The sequence below is a fragment of the Misgurnus anguillicaudatus genome, chromosome 15 (assembly GCF_027580225.2).
Source record: "Misgurnus anguillicaudatus chromosome 15, ASM2758022v2, whole genome shotgun sequence".
NCBI lineage: Eukaryota > Metazoa > Chordata > Actinopteri > Cypriniformes > Cobitidae > Misgurnus > Misgurnus anguillicaudatus.
In genome coordinates, this window is record NC_073351.2 from 815,422 (window position 1) to 829,353 (window position 13,932).

General features: G+C 39.4%; 1 pseudogene; it reads right to left on the bottom strand.

Moving 5' to 3' along the window:
• Positions 1–270: 270 nt before the first annotated feature.
• Positions 271–4,455, bottom strand: LOC141349668 (uncharacterized; annotated as a pseudogene).
• Positions 4,456–13,932: the final 9,477 nt, after the last annotated feature.

Sequence of the window (13,932 nt, forward strand, 5' to 3'; positions counted from 1 at the left end):
GTGCTTTGTTCCGTACAAATAACTATTTCGAGTTACCGTAAAACTTCAAATAATAGCCCGGGCTTTTATTTTCCCAAACCTATCATCACACCAGGCGTCTAAAAGAGACAGGCATCTATAAGAGACAGGCTTTTAATTTAATTGTTCCAGCATGACAGCAGGAGGTTACCACATATTACGTTTTATTTTTAATTTGAATGTGTTTAACGGTAACACTTTATTATAATGTTCATTAATTAACATTAGTTAACTACATTAGTTACCATGAACTAATGATGAACTGCACTTGTGCAGCATTTATTAATCTTTATTAATGTTAATTTCAACAATTACTAATACTTTATTAAAATTTGGTTAACGTTAGTTAATGCACCGTGAACTAACATGAACAAACAATGAACAGCTTTATTTCTATTAACTAACATTAACAAAGATTAATAAATACTGTAACAAATGTATTGCTCATGGTTTGTTCATGTTGGTTAATGCATTAACTAATGTTAAATCATGAACATTATAATAAAGTGTTACCTGTTTTTTTATTGGTTGTTGCGTGAAATCTTACCCAGATACAACAGTGCTATTTTCTGATTGGCTATTGTGTGGCCTTTTTCTCTTTTTTTTGTATTGGCTCGCTCGACTAGAACTCTAGGGAAGACGGGCTTGATAGAGAGAGAGAGAGAGCAGTGCGGCCAGATACATTTTGGGCGCTGCAGCATATTAAATATGATAAATAGTGTTTCCGCGTGAGAAATACAATGTGTGGCGGGAGTGCATGCATGACAAAAGACTGAAAGCCCGGCTATTATCAGCGGCCTCAAAACACTACCGGCCCACCGGGAAAAGTCCCGACTCTCCCGATTGCCACTTCGCTACTGTCATCATCACCTCAATCCTGGCGACGAAGCTTGTTGTGTTGTCATAGTGATGAGGAATGGAACGACTGCGTCTGTCACGTGACATCTACCGGTAAGCAAAACAAACTTTAGCGTGTTCAATCTGCACCATAGAACTGTCTTAAACAGACTATCTGACGGGTTTTACATGCATGACAAAAGACTGAAAGCCCGGCTATTATCAGCGACCTCAAAACACTACTGGCCCACCGGGAAAAGTCCCGACTCTCCCGATTGCCACTTCGCTACTGTCATCATCACCTCAATCCTGGCGACGAAGCTTGTTGTGTTGTCATAGTGATGAGTAACGGAACGACTGCGTCTGTCACGTGACATCTACCGGTAAGCAAAAAAAACTTTAGCGTGTTCAATCTGCACCATAGAACTGTCTTAAACAGACTATCTGACGGGTTTTAGAAGATTAAATACAACCCGAAACTAAAAAACAGACCAGGCCTTATGAGACAGGCGTTTATTTGCCCAAACCTGTCGTCACACCAGGCATCTAAAAGAGACAGGCGTCTATTTGGGACTCGGCTATTATTTGAAGTTTTACGGTAAGTACCTTTACTAGACAAATTATGCGAATGCTTTGTTGAAGAGAAAAGTTTTAAGTCTAGATTTAAAATTATCGACTGTGTCTGATTCTCGGACATCGGTTGCTAAATCATTCCAGAGCTTAGGGGCTAAGTAGGAAAAGGATCTTCCACTTTTAGACACTTTTGATAGTCTAGGGATAATCAAGAGACCAGAATTTTGCGACCGTAGTGTGCGTGATGGATTGTATTCTGATAGTAATTCTCTAAGATATGAGGGTGCTAGGCCATTTAAAGCTTTGTAGGTGATTAGTGATATTTTAAATTGTATGCGATATTTAACTGGTAGCCAGTGTAAAGATGCCAGAATTGGGCTTATGTGGTCATACTAGATCGAGTAAGTACCCTTGCAGAAGCGTTTTGAACTAGCTGAAGCTTGTTTACTTGATTTGCATGGCATCCCCCGAGTAGCGAGTTACAATAGTCTATTCTAGAGGTCATAAAAGCATGGATAAGCTTCTCTGCATCAGATGTAGACAGTATATGGCGTATTTTCGAGATATTTCTAAGATGGAAGAATGCTGTGCGGCAGACGTTGGCGATATGACTATCGAAGGATAAGTTGCTGTCGAACATCACACCTAAGTTCCTAACCGTGGAAGATGGCACCACAGTGCAGCCATCTATGTGCAACTTGTAATCTGACATATTATGCTTGTAGCGATTCGGTTTAATAATAAGTATCTCTGTCTTATTGGAGTTGAGCTTAAGAAAGTTATGTGCCATCCAGTCACTAACATCGCTAAGGCAGTCTGTTAGCTTAGAAAACGTGTGTTTCGCTGGGATGTGAGGAGATGTAAAGCTGGGTATCATCCGCATAGCAGTGAAAACTTATGTTATGTTTCCTGATAATGTCTCCTAGGGGTAACATGTATAACGAGAACAGAATAGGACCTAAAACCGATCCCTGCGGTACACCGTATTTAACCAGGGAGTGATATGACTCTTCCTCGTTTACATAAACAAAGTGATAGCGATTGGTTAGATACGACCTAAACCAGGCTAGCACCTGACCACTGATACCAACATAGTTTTCTAGTCTATTGAGTAAGATTGTGTGATCTATTGTGTCAAAGGCTGCACTAAGGTCTAGTAATATAAGAATTCAGATTTCACCACGATCGGATGTTAATAGGAGGTCATTTGTTACTCTAAGCAACGCTGTCTCTGTGCTATGGTGGGCCTGAATCCTGATTGGAACTTTTCATATGTACTATTATTTGTCAAAAATGTGCGTAACTGGCTTGCCACTACCTTTTCTAATATTTTCGAAAGAAAAGGGAGATTTGAGATTGGTCTAAAGTTATTAAGCTCTCCCTGATCAAGCTGTGGTTTTTTATTCAGCGGTTTAATAACTGCTAGTTTGAAAGCTGTTGGAACGCATCCTATTTCTAGCGATGAGTTAAAGATATTTAGAACCAGTTGACACTACAGGGAATACCTCTTTAAGTAGTTTTGTGGGAACGGGGTCTAATATACAGGACGATGATTTGGATGATGTAACTAGTCTAGAGAGCTCATCTATTGTAGTAGGTTTAAATGAATCAAGATGTTCGTATGGTAGTCTAGTGTTAAGTGAACTAATGGGTGTTTTCCCTAATAGCCGTAATTTTGTTAGAAAAGAAGTTCATGAAGTCGTTACTATTGTGTTGAAGTTTACTATTGGTTTCTGTTTGTTCTTTGTTTCTAGTCAGTTTTGCAACTGTGCTAAAGAGGAAACGAGGGTTATTATGATTCTCATTTATAAGCTTGCTAAGATAGGTAGATCTGGCGGTTTTAATAGTCTGTCTGTAGTGTTTAACACTCTCTTTCCATGCTGCACGCCATACCTCTAACTTTGTGCTTCTATAATTTCTTTCCATTTTCCTAGTTGCCTTTTTGAGGGCTGCGGTGTGATGATGGTCATACCATGGAGCTGGCGGTTTTTCTTTGATTCTCTTTTTTCGAATGGGAGCAACGGCATCCAATGTGTAAGAACAGACATTGTTTAGATTTTCTATTACAATATCTAGATCGTCACCGTTATCTACTACATGTTTACTTTGGGACAGGTCTGGAAGAGTGCTAATAAAGCTATCTTTAGTGGTGGAAATTATTGTTCTGGCTAATCTGTAGCATGTTGTGGATTGAGTGATCCTATCTAGAAGTACAGTGTATGACACAAGGTAATGGTCAGAAACGGCATCACTCTGATGTGATATTTTGATGTCATTAATATTGAGTCCGAGTGACAGAATTAAGTCTAATGTGTGCTTACTAGTATGCGTTGGCCCTGTCATGCTTTGTCTAATATTGAGAGAATTTAGAACATCCACAAACGCACGTCTTAATGCATCTTTTGGATTATCCACATGAATATTAAAATCACCAACGATAAGAGCTTTATCTACAGTGACTACAAGCTCAGACAGGAAATCTGCTATTTCTTTAAGGAAATCTGCATGGTGGCCCGGAGGTCTATAGGCAAAAGAGAGCTGTTTGTGGTTACGATCAGTTATTTCCATATTTAACAACATTAGTTCAAATGATTTAAATTTTAGTTCAGATTTTTGGTTTACTTTAAAAAATTTGTTGTATATTGTAGCTACATCACCCCCTCTCCCTTTTAATCGAGGTTCGTGTTTATAATAATAGTCTTGTGGGGTGGATTAGTTTAAACTAATGTAGTCGTCTGCTTTAAGCCAGGTTTCTGTTAAACAGAGTGCATCTAAGTTTTGGTCTGTAATTATTTCATTGACAATAGGTTCTTTATTGGTAAGCGATCTAATGTTAAGAAGGCCGAATTTTAACATTCGAGGTTCATCTGTTAATGTATTGTTTTCTAATTTTATATTAATCAGATTTGTACCAGATGTGGCAAGCGGTGCTCTGTATTTATTTGTTCGGGGAACAGATACAGTTGAAATGTGTTGATATTCTGGTAAGATTGACTCGAAGTGCTGGGATATAAGTGATCTTGACATATCACGGCAGCTAACAGACGGACGGTTAAGCCGATCCGTCTGTTTCCTGACCTGTACCCTGGATAGTCAGACTGTATTAGAAGTAAGACTATTGGTCAGATTTATAGAGAGAATCGCCCTTCCTTCCTGAGACGGATGGAGGCCATCTCTCTTTAGCAGGTCAGGTCTCCCCCGGAAATGCTTCCAATTGTCTATAAACCCTACGTTATGCTGAGGGCACCATTTTGACATCCAGTCGTGAAGAGACAATAATCTACTGTAAATTTCATCCCCCCGGTAGGCGGGGAGGGGACCAGAGCATATTACATTGTCTGACATTGTTTTAGCAATTTCACATATCTTTAATATTATCTTTGGTAATCTCCGACTGGCGGAGTCTGGTGTCATTCGTGCCGGCGTGAATAACAATTTTTATCCGGTGGGCACCGGATACGACTGTGCTGCCTGACAGTCACCCAGTTAGTCGGCCGCCTTGACTCAGATGCCGGAACCGAGCTATGTTTATTACGTTTAATACTAGGCGCACCCGAAACAGTGTTTGTAGCATTAGCGGTATTAGCATTTGTAGAATTAGCGGTATTAGCCTTTGTACCATTAGCGGTATTAGCGTTTGTAGCATTAGCGGTATTACTGTCATCAACTAGCGTTTGGATGCGCGCTTCTAGTTCTGCAATCTTCTCCGTCAGCCTTACTACTTCAATACACTTAGTACAAGTAAACCCTTCTATGCTGATGGAAGAAGCTAAACTGTACAAACAAACTTAACGGACCTTGTTTTATTTATCAGAGGAGAGGAGAGGACGCTGGCGCTGTCTGTTCGCCGCTTCTCCACCTCCGATATTTTAGTGCATTTTAGCGTATTTTAAGTGTATTTTAAGAAATTGTCTTTAGGACTTTTTCATGCCTTTTGCAAGTTTTCCTCTGTATACTGCAACAACTTTCTGGCGGGGTGCTTTACCAACTGCGGAGCTTACAGAGACTTTCACCATCAGCTCTGTCTACTGCAACTATGGAATTATTTAACACACAATCTCTCACAAATAAATCATTGCTTATCCATGATCATATTCTGGATAGAGGATTAGACTTTATGTGCCTAGTGGAAACTTGGCACAAAACAGGGGATCACTCATCACTAAATGAAGCCTGCCCCCAGGGTTATGTCTATATGGAAAAAGCACGCAGATCTGGACGTGGGGGTGGTTTGGTTGTCATCCATCGGGATGAATTGAAACTCTCTCCTCTGCCACTGCCTGATTTTACCTCAATGGAATGTATGGCCTTCAAATGTAAACCTCCATACTCCACGACAGTGCTTCTAATATACCGTCCCCCCAAACCACACTCCTCATTTCTCCCTGAAATACATGATTTACACACATCACTCTGTTCCATATCAACTAGAATTGTTATTCTTGGTGATTTCAATATCCATATTGACAAACCCACCTGTCAACTTGCAACAGAGTTCATGAGTCTTCTTGATTGTCTTGGTCTTCAGCAACATGTGACGGTTCCTACACACACCAAGGGCCATATCTTAGATCTTGTCATTACTGATACGGCCCCTATGAACAGCCTGGAGGTAAAAGATCTGGGTGTATCGTACCACAAGTTGATCTCTATGGCCCTTACATTTTCACTGCCCATCATCAGACCCAAGCGCCAAATATCTTTTCGGAACTGGAAACAACTAAACCCAATTTCCATCATGGGAGACCTCCAACCTCTTATAAATTACCCAGTCACTGAAACGGTGGAAGGACTAGTGGAACATTACAATACATCTCTGAGTAGTGTTTTTGACCTCCATGCCCCTGTTCGGACACGGGAAGTCAACTTTGAACGCTCTGCCCCATGGTTTACACAGGAACTGCGGCAAATGAAAACTAAGGGACGTATCCTGGAACGCCGCAGTAAACAGACTGGTCTAACTGTGCATAATCTTGCTTTCCGCGACCATCAAAAGGCTTATCTTAAGTCCTTAAAGGATGCACGCTCAATATTTTACTCCAACCTCATCAATAAGAACACTGGAAATTCTAAGCATCTTTTTTCTACAGTAAACAATCTCCTGAAGCCAAAATCATCTTTACCCACTGAAACCACAGTGGAGCGATGCAACAGCTTCATTGATTATTTTAGATCTAAAGTCAATAGCATTCGTTCTTCAATATCTGGCTCCTCCTCATTGTCTCCACCGTCTTTCAACCCACTGTTCGGTGGATTGACAATTCTATCACACTTTCCTGAGGTTCAACAGAACCATGTTGAGGAAATCATTAAAAAAATGAAGCCGTCCACCAGCACCCTGGATCCTATCCCGACTGCTTTGCTCAAGTCACTCATTCCCAGTGTCAGCCCTATCATTACAGAGTTTATGAATCTCTCACTCAAGAATGGCGTTGTCCCTCTGGCCCTTAAATCTGCTGTCATCCGTCCAATACTTAAAAAACCATCCCTAGACCCAGAAGTTTTGGGAAATTATAGGCCAATCTCCAACCTTACTTTTCTGTCAAAGGTTCTAGAGAAGGAAGTGGCCACTCAGCTTCATAACCATCTAGAACACAATAACTTATATGAGATATTTCAATCAGGCTTTCGCTCGGCTCACAGCACCGAAACAGCACTGCTCAGGGTGACAAATGACCTTCTTATGGCAGCTGATTCCGGATCACCTTCATTGCTCATTCTACTTGACCTAACAGCTGCATTCGACACAGTTGACCATGCCATCCTTCTGGATCGTCTCCAAAATGCAGTTGGACTTACAGGAACAGCACTGCAGTGGTTTAAATCCTACCTTTATGGTAGGACTGAACGTGTTATACTGGGGGACTATGAGTCCAGGAAGCTCCCTGTTACATGTGGTGTTCCGCAGGGGTCGGTTCTAGGACCGATTCTATTTATTCTCTACCTGCTCCCTCTTGGCTCTGTCATCAGCAGACATGGACTGTCATTCCACTGCTATGCCGATGACTTACAACTTTATATTAAAACTGCCCAAAGTCCCTCCACAGTCTTGTCACGACTTGACACATGTCTTCTGGAAATAAAGGCATGGATGGAAAGCAACTTCCTCCAACTAAATTCTGGGAAAACTGAGGCATTACTCATTGGCACCCCGCATCAGATCCACTCGTCTCTGGTATCTCAGTTCACCTTGGACGACCTTCAACGAACACATTAAATATATTTGTAAAACTTCCTTCCACCATCTTCTAAATATCTCAAAACTACGTCCTTTTCTAACTCTTTCGGATGCAGAGAAACTTGTACATGCCTTCATTTCCACCAGGTTGGATTATTGTAATGGACTCTTCACTGCGATTTCACATGCAGAAGCTACCGTACATCCAAAATAGCGCTGCCAGAGTCCTCTTGAGAGTCCGAAAATATGATCATATCACTCCGATCTTACATTCACTGCACTGGCTACCTGTTTCATTCCTGATTGACTACAAAATTGTACTGCTCACATATAAATGTATCACTGGGCATGCACCACCTTATTTACACGAACTCATCACCTTGAAACCCTCCCCCCGCACTCTAAGATCATCAGGCCACCTACTTCTTCATATCCCAAAGACAAATCTTCGTACTATGGGGGACCGAGCATTCTGTTCAGTTGCACCACGGCTTTGGAATCATCTACCATCTGAGTTGAGAGAAATACAGAGTTTGGACACTTTCAAGGCTGAACTAAAGACCTTTTTATTCAGAAAGGCTTATTTGTGCTGATTATTTTATTGTTTTTATGGTTTTACTTGCATATTTTTGTGTAATTATTATTGTTGCTGTGCTTGTAGCCCTTTGAGATTCTTCGGAATGAAAAGGGCATTATAAATAAAATGTATTATTATTATTATTATTACATGTGGCAAGTAATGCAGGTTACAATAACAAGCGGAGTTTTACCGCTTTCATGTTGGGTGATGGCGTCTTCGGTCACCTGGACGCGGTCATGAAGCTACATCGCGAGGGAAGCTCGCTCGCAGCACGCCCCGATCGCCTGCGGACGTCTGTAGCCAGGGTGATGTGAGGCACGCTGAATCTGTGAAGGCCGGGCAGCAGCTCCTCCACAGCTTCCCGATCGCTTTCGCTTTCATTCTGGGCGATGGCGTCTCCGTTCCCTCGAGCGCGGTCCGTGAAGCTGCACCGCGTAGGGTATTCGCGTTTTGCGCGCCTCGGTCGCTTGTGGACGTCTGGAGCCTGGGTGAACTGGGCGTTGTACGTCGCGTAGGATCTGCGATAACCGGGTATCAACTGCTCCACAGCTTCCCGCTCAGGTGAGGACAGGTCTGAATAGCATACATCGGATGAGTCCGCCATTAGATCGGCAAATGGTAATTAAAGCCGGCACCGTTTGTTGATGCTAGCGGGCTATATGCTAACACTGGGTGTTTATTAGTGATAAATCGTTTCACGTGGTAGTACTGCTCAATAGTCGTCACGGTAAAGTATTCTTGAGATAAACTAATATGTTATATTATATAAATAGGAACAAGGTAGTCAGAAAATAGTATTTGGATGATGAACTCGACGGAGCTCTGATGCACAAAGTTTAATAGTTTTTCATAAGTGTGTAGAGTGATATAAAATATATTACGCAATAATATCACGGTGATGCGTTACATATATAAAACGCACAATTGCGGACCATTGTAAACAATAAACTGACACAAAGACATTAATTAGTATCAGTTCACATACAACAATGTAGGAACGGTCCTCTTTCTCAATGCTTGTAAACACTGGGGTGGATACGCTTGAAAATGAATAAACATTTAATTTACTTTAGGCTAAAGTGGCAGTAAGTAAGTGTTTTATTGATCAAAATCAATGTTTTTATTCATAAATATGTCCTCATTGGTGCAAAATGACCTTTGCCAGTGATCTGACTTTTCTTTCTAAGCTTAGAATTTCTTGTCTTTACTTACATTGAATGGGTAAGTCCAAGATGTCTTCCATGTCGTTCTGCCGTATTGATAAACTATAATAGCAGAGAGGGACAAAAAGCACTAACTTACCAACGCGTTGTGACAACGTCACACAAGAAACATGTTGTACCGCTCATTTTATACATTATATTGTGGTTTATGTATATTTGAGTTTTAAATAGGTTTTACATGTTTTCTTAGCCATTTTATTCCTTTTACTATTTTATGTGTTTGTCTTATTTTGTTGGGGTTGCCTGTCATGTAGTCGCATGACAGGAAACCAATGCCGGTATAAAAGGAAGCAGCAGAAGCACATTGATAGCATATGCTAAAGCTACACAACTATTTGGATTGTGGAGTTTCTTTTCTTTGTGGACTTACCCTTCCAGAACCTTTGTGGATTACACTTCAATTGTACATACAGTGCCCTCCACAATTATTGGCACCCCTGTTTCATATGTGGTCGTGGACTTCTAAAAATTCTCCTTGTTTTTTAAACAACATAGAACCCAAATGCAAAAAAAGACAAAAATCCAACATTTGATTTAAGCACATTACTTTGGTGGTAAAGAATTAACACGTTTCGAAAAAAAAACCTTGAAATCATGCATTCCACAATTATTGGCACCCCTTATATTAATACTTTGTGCAACCCCCTTTTGCCAACACGACAGCACTTAATCTCCTCCTATAACACAAGATTGGAGAACACAGAGAGAGGGATCTTTGACCATTCTTCTTTGCACAATCTTTCTAGATCATCCAGTGTCCTGGGTCCTCTCTTATGCACTCTCTTCTTTAGCTCGCCCCACAGGTTTTCGATTGGGTTGAGGTCTGGGGACTGAGATGGCCATGGGAGGCCTTGAGTTTGTGACTGCTGAACCATTTTTGTGTAGATTTTGCCACATATTTTGGTTCATTATCCTGCTGAAAGCCCCAATGACGACCCATCTTCAGCTTTCTGGTGGAGGCCCTCGGGTTAATGTCCTGGTAGTTCAAAGCATTCATAATGCCATGCACCCTAACAAGGTTCTGGGGGCCTTTGGAAAAGAAACAGAGAAAAGGAGCGTACGCACAAACAAACGTGCGTACGTGTACGCCTCTTTTCCAGATGTGCAGTTTATAAATCACAAATGATCTTAAAATTGTGTGCAGCCGAATGCTCCTTGTAAACGCCCCTAATTTAATTAATTAGCATATAAATAATCAAGTATAAAAGGCTGATTCTCTGACTTCTACAATGGCTAGTGGCAAGAAAACATCTTTGTTGTCGTTTGCTTTATTATTTTTTTATATTGCGTTTTAATATTTCAAAATTCTAACATGGAAACTTTGACTTCACTCGAGTTAAGGTGCTTATTAGTTGACTTTTTAATTCACGGGTTTCATTTAAATATGTTTTACACGTAAACGTAATATTTGTGTCTTTAAAGTTTTGTTTCATTTTGCCATGTCTTCTGCACGGCGGTGTAAAATAAGATATTTTCGACTTTAAAATTCAAAGATCGTATTCGTATCCTAAAATGTCTGAATATATTCCATATGAATTAATTTGGATTTACAGATGTTTAACATTAAAATCTATGCATGGGAAAATGTAAAATTAATTTTTGAAATACCCATCACTCTTAAATGTCACATTATTGTACATCAACGCTTCACAATTTAGTACCTTTCACATTGTTTTAATCATTAAATTTGATTGTTTTTATTTTCATTCAATAAAGCACAAGTTCTGTAACATTTACACTTGCGTTAAACACCGCGAAACAATTGTGCTATCATTTTTAAATATTTTTTGAAATTGATGACGAACTAGAAAATTGTTTCCAGACGCTTGGGCGCCACCTTTTTGCATCAGAATAGGTCTACATTTTAAAATATCAAAATAGGCCAACATATTTTGTTTAAAATATATTCTAAAACCTTGTTAAATTATTTTGCAGCAGTAGGCCTTCTCCACAGTTCATTCTTGTTCATTTTCTGTGTGCATCATTGTTGCATGTTTTTTATCAAGTTTCTGAATAAACAAACAGCGCCGTTTACATGCTTTGTCCTTGTTGCATTAGTTCATTAAGATAATTCTGAACAGATTTCTGTAATTCAAACAACTCTGAATTGTTGTTGAGAACGTCAAGGGGCACTATTAAAACATTGTCAGTAATGTGTCGGTCGGATCGGGCTCGGACACAACGTGATGGGGCTTCGGTAATGGTTTTTGGGACTGATCTAAGCTCTAATACAGATGATGTTGACGCTGTAAAAGTTTCGATTTTTTTAATCAAACATATTCAACACTTTTTTTACGTTAGCCAGGGGATGAAAGAGAAAAATAATTAAATAAAAACATGGAAATGCTGACATAGCCATTTAGCAGCTTTCTTGTTTATCAGATTATAAATATATTTTAGATATTGCTTAACTTCTAATAGAAAAATACGGAATAATGGTTTATAATCACCATATTTACATTTATGCATACTAAACTTCCAACAAAAGTAACACACTCAAATAATATTCATTATGTAATGAGATATCATAAGAGAAAAACCAAATAAAATATTTTCAAAACAAAGTCTGTGCAAAATATGAATTCTAACAAAAGAGCACAAATCTAACAAAAAATGTTTTGAATAAGAACTCTAAAACAAATGAAAAAAAAATTCTGTATGTTGACCACAAAAGGTACAAAATAAAAAGTTTCGAATATGCCTACCTGCAATACTGCAATATTGCCACAAGGAAACGTGCGTACGTGAAGTCGGAACCTGACGTGGAGGTAAGTACTTTTCCATGTCAAAGAAGAGTTTTATAAATCTGAGCGTTGGAGTGGATTTTGCACGGTCTAAGATCAAATCTGTGCGTACCCACGCTTTATAAATGAGGCCCCATGAGATCAGTGATTACAAAACGGCTACCGTAGTTGCAACACGCATTTGGAAAAGCGAGGCGCTAGAGAGCACTATTCGTTTGAATGCAAAATACAATTTCACCACTAGATGGGGGTAAATCCTACTTATTGTCGCTTTAAAGGTATAGCGGAAGATTTTCTTTTTCCGGGTGGATCATCAAGACTATTTGTCATCCCAGTTGTAAGAAAAATGATGAAGACATTGAAGGTCTCAAAAAGTAGTTTATTCAATCAAAGCAGTAGCAAAGTACATGAAGCACTCTTAACATTTTATACAGTTTGAAATCTGTTTCCCCACCCCAAATGCTAATGCTGTACCCTTTGAGATGTAAAGCAAGAATACCCATGTAAATGACCATTTTAACTCTTTGTACTCATTTTCCAATGCTAATGTTGTACCTATAACATATGAATACAGATGTAAATGGCTCATTTCCTTACAGTCACCAAAGAAGTACTTAATCAAATGGAATTAATCTGATTAAGCTGCAGTGCTCACCCAAGTCATTGGATGGTGTGTAAACAGATGTCTTTAATTACCAAAGACCCTCCTTCGACTTGTGTTGGTTCTTGACGTCTCACTTTTGCTACCATTCTATAATTGAGATAATATACATTTAGGTTATGTTATATTATCAGTGTATTGCTTGGACTGAGATTACCTCTATAATAATCAAGCCTTTAGGGCGATGAGCTTGTTGTAACACCTAAATTGGAGTGGAATCTGTTTATGTTACTATGTCTTCTTTATGGGAGCGATCCCAGAACATTTAAGGGACGTGTTTGTGTTCACAAAGAAGCCTCTTTGCCAATTTTACAGACATTTTCTGGGATTAAAGTGCTATGTGAATGGGATTATGGGGTGCAAACTCTGTGGGGAGTTCACTGTTTATGCCTTATTCAGCCTGCCACCATGTCTACTCCAAACCGAGGCTGTGAGGGATGAACTTTCAGAGCATCCACTTTAAACCAATTTTTTGTACCGTAAAGCTGGTCATTCAGTCATCAAAACAGAAAATACATCATTTTACAAACTTCCACAGGACAAAGAAAAATGAGAAGGGGCACATGACCTAATTACATAAAATCTGTGTTATCATTATCATGTCCTAAAAAAAAAAAATACAGGACTAAATGTCTTCTTTAGGCATCGTTGATGTTTAGTTGTGACCTCTCTTGGCACTAAACACATCTTGAGCGTTTTTGAGCAGAATGAAGTAAGAAGGATTAGGATTTACATTTTATTCAGGTTTAAGAGATCCTGCAGTTTCCTGCTATTGCTCAAGTGGAAGAGGGGTTTACCCTAAAAACTTGACACATCAGTTTACATTTTTATACAGTTTTTAATACTATATACACATTTCCTGTATTTTCTGGATGTATTCTATTAAAGAGACTGAGAAACATTAATATTTGATCACTATAACATTGCACAAACAACTAATCTAATTCTGGCATGGTGGCCTAAGACTTTTGCACAATACTGTATATTTAGGGGTTCGACCTTGGGAGACCAATCACTCCGATTCTCTATGTAATGGAGAGCGATTAGTCTCCCAAGGGCGAACCCCTAGTGTCACTTCATCAACACACCAATCACTTTATGTCTAAACTTAAGACATT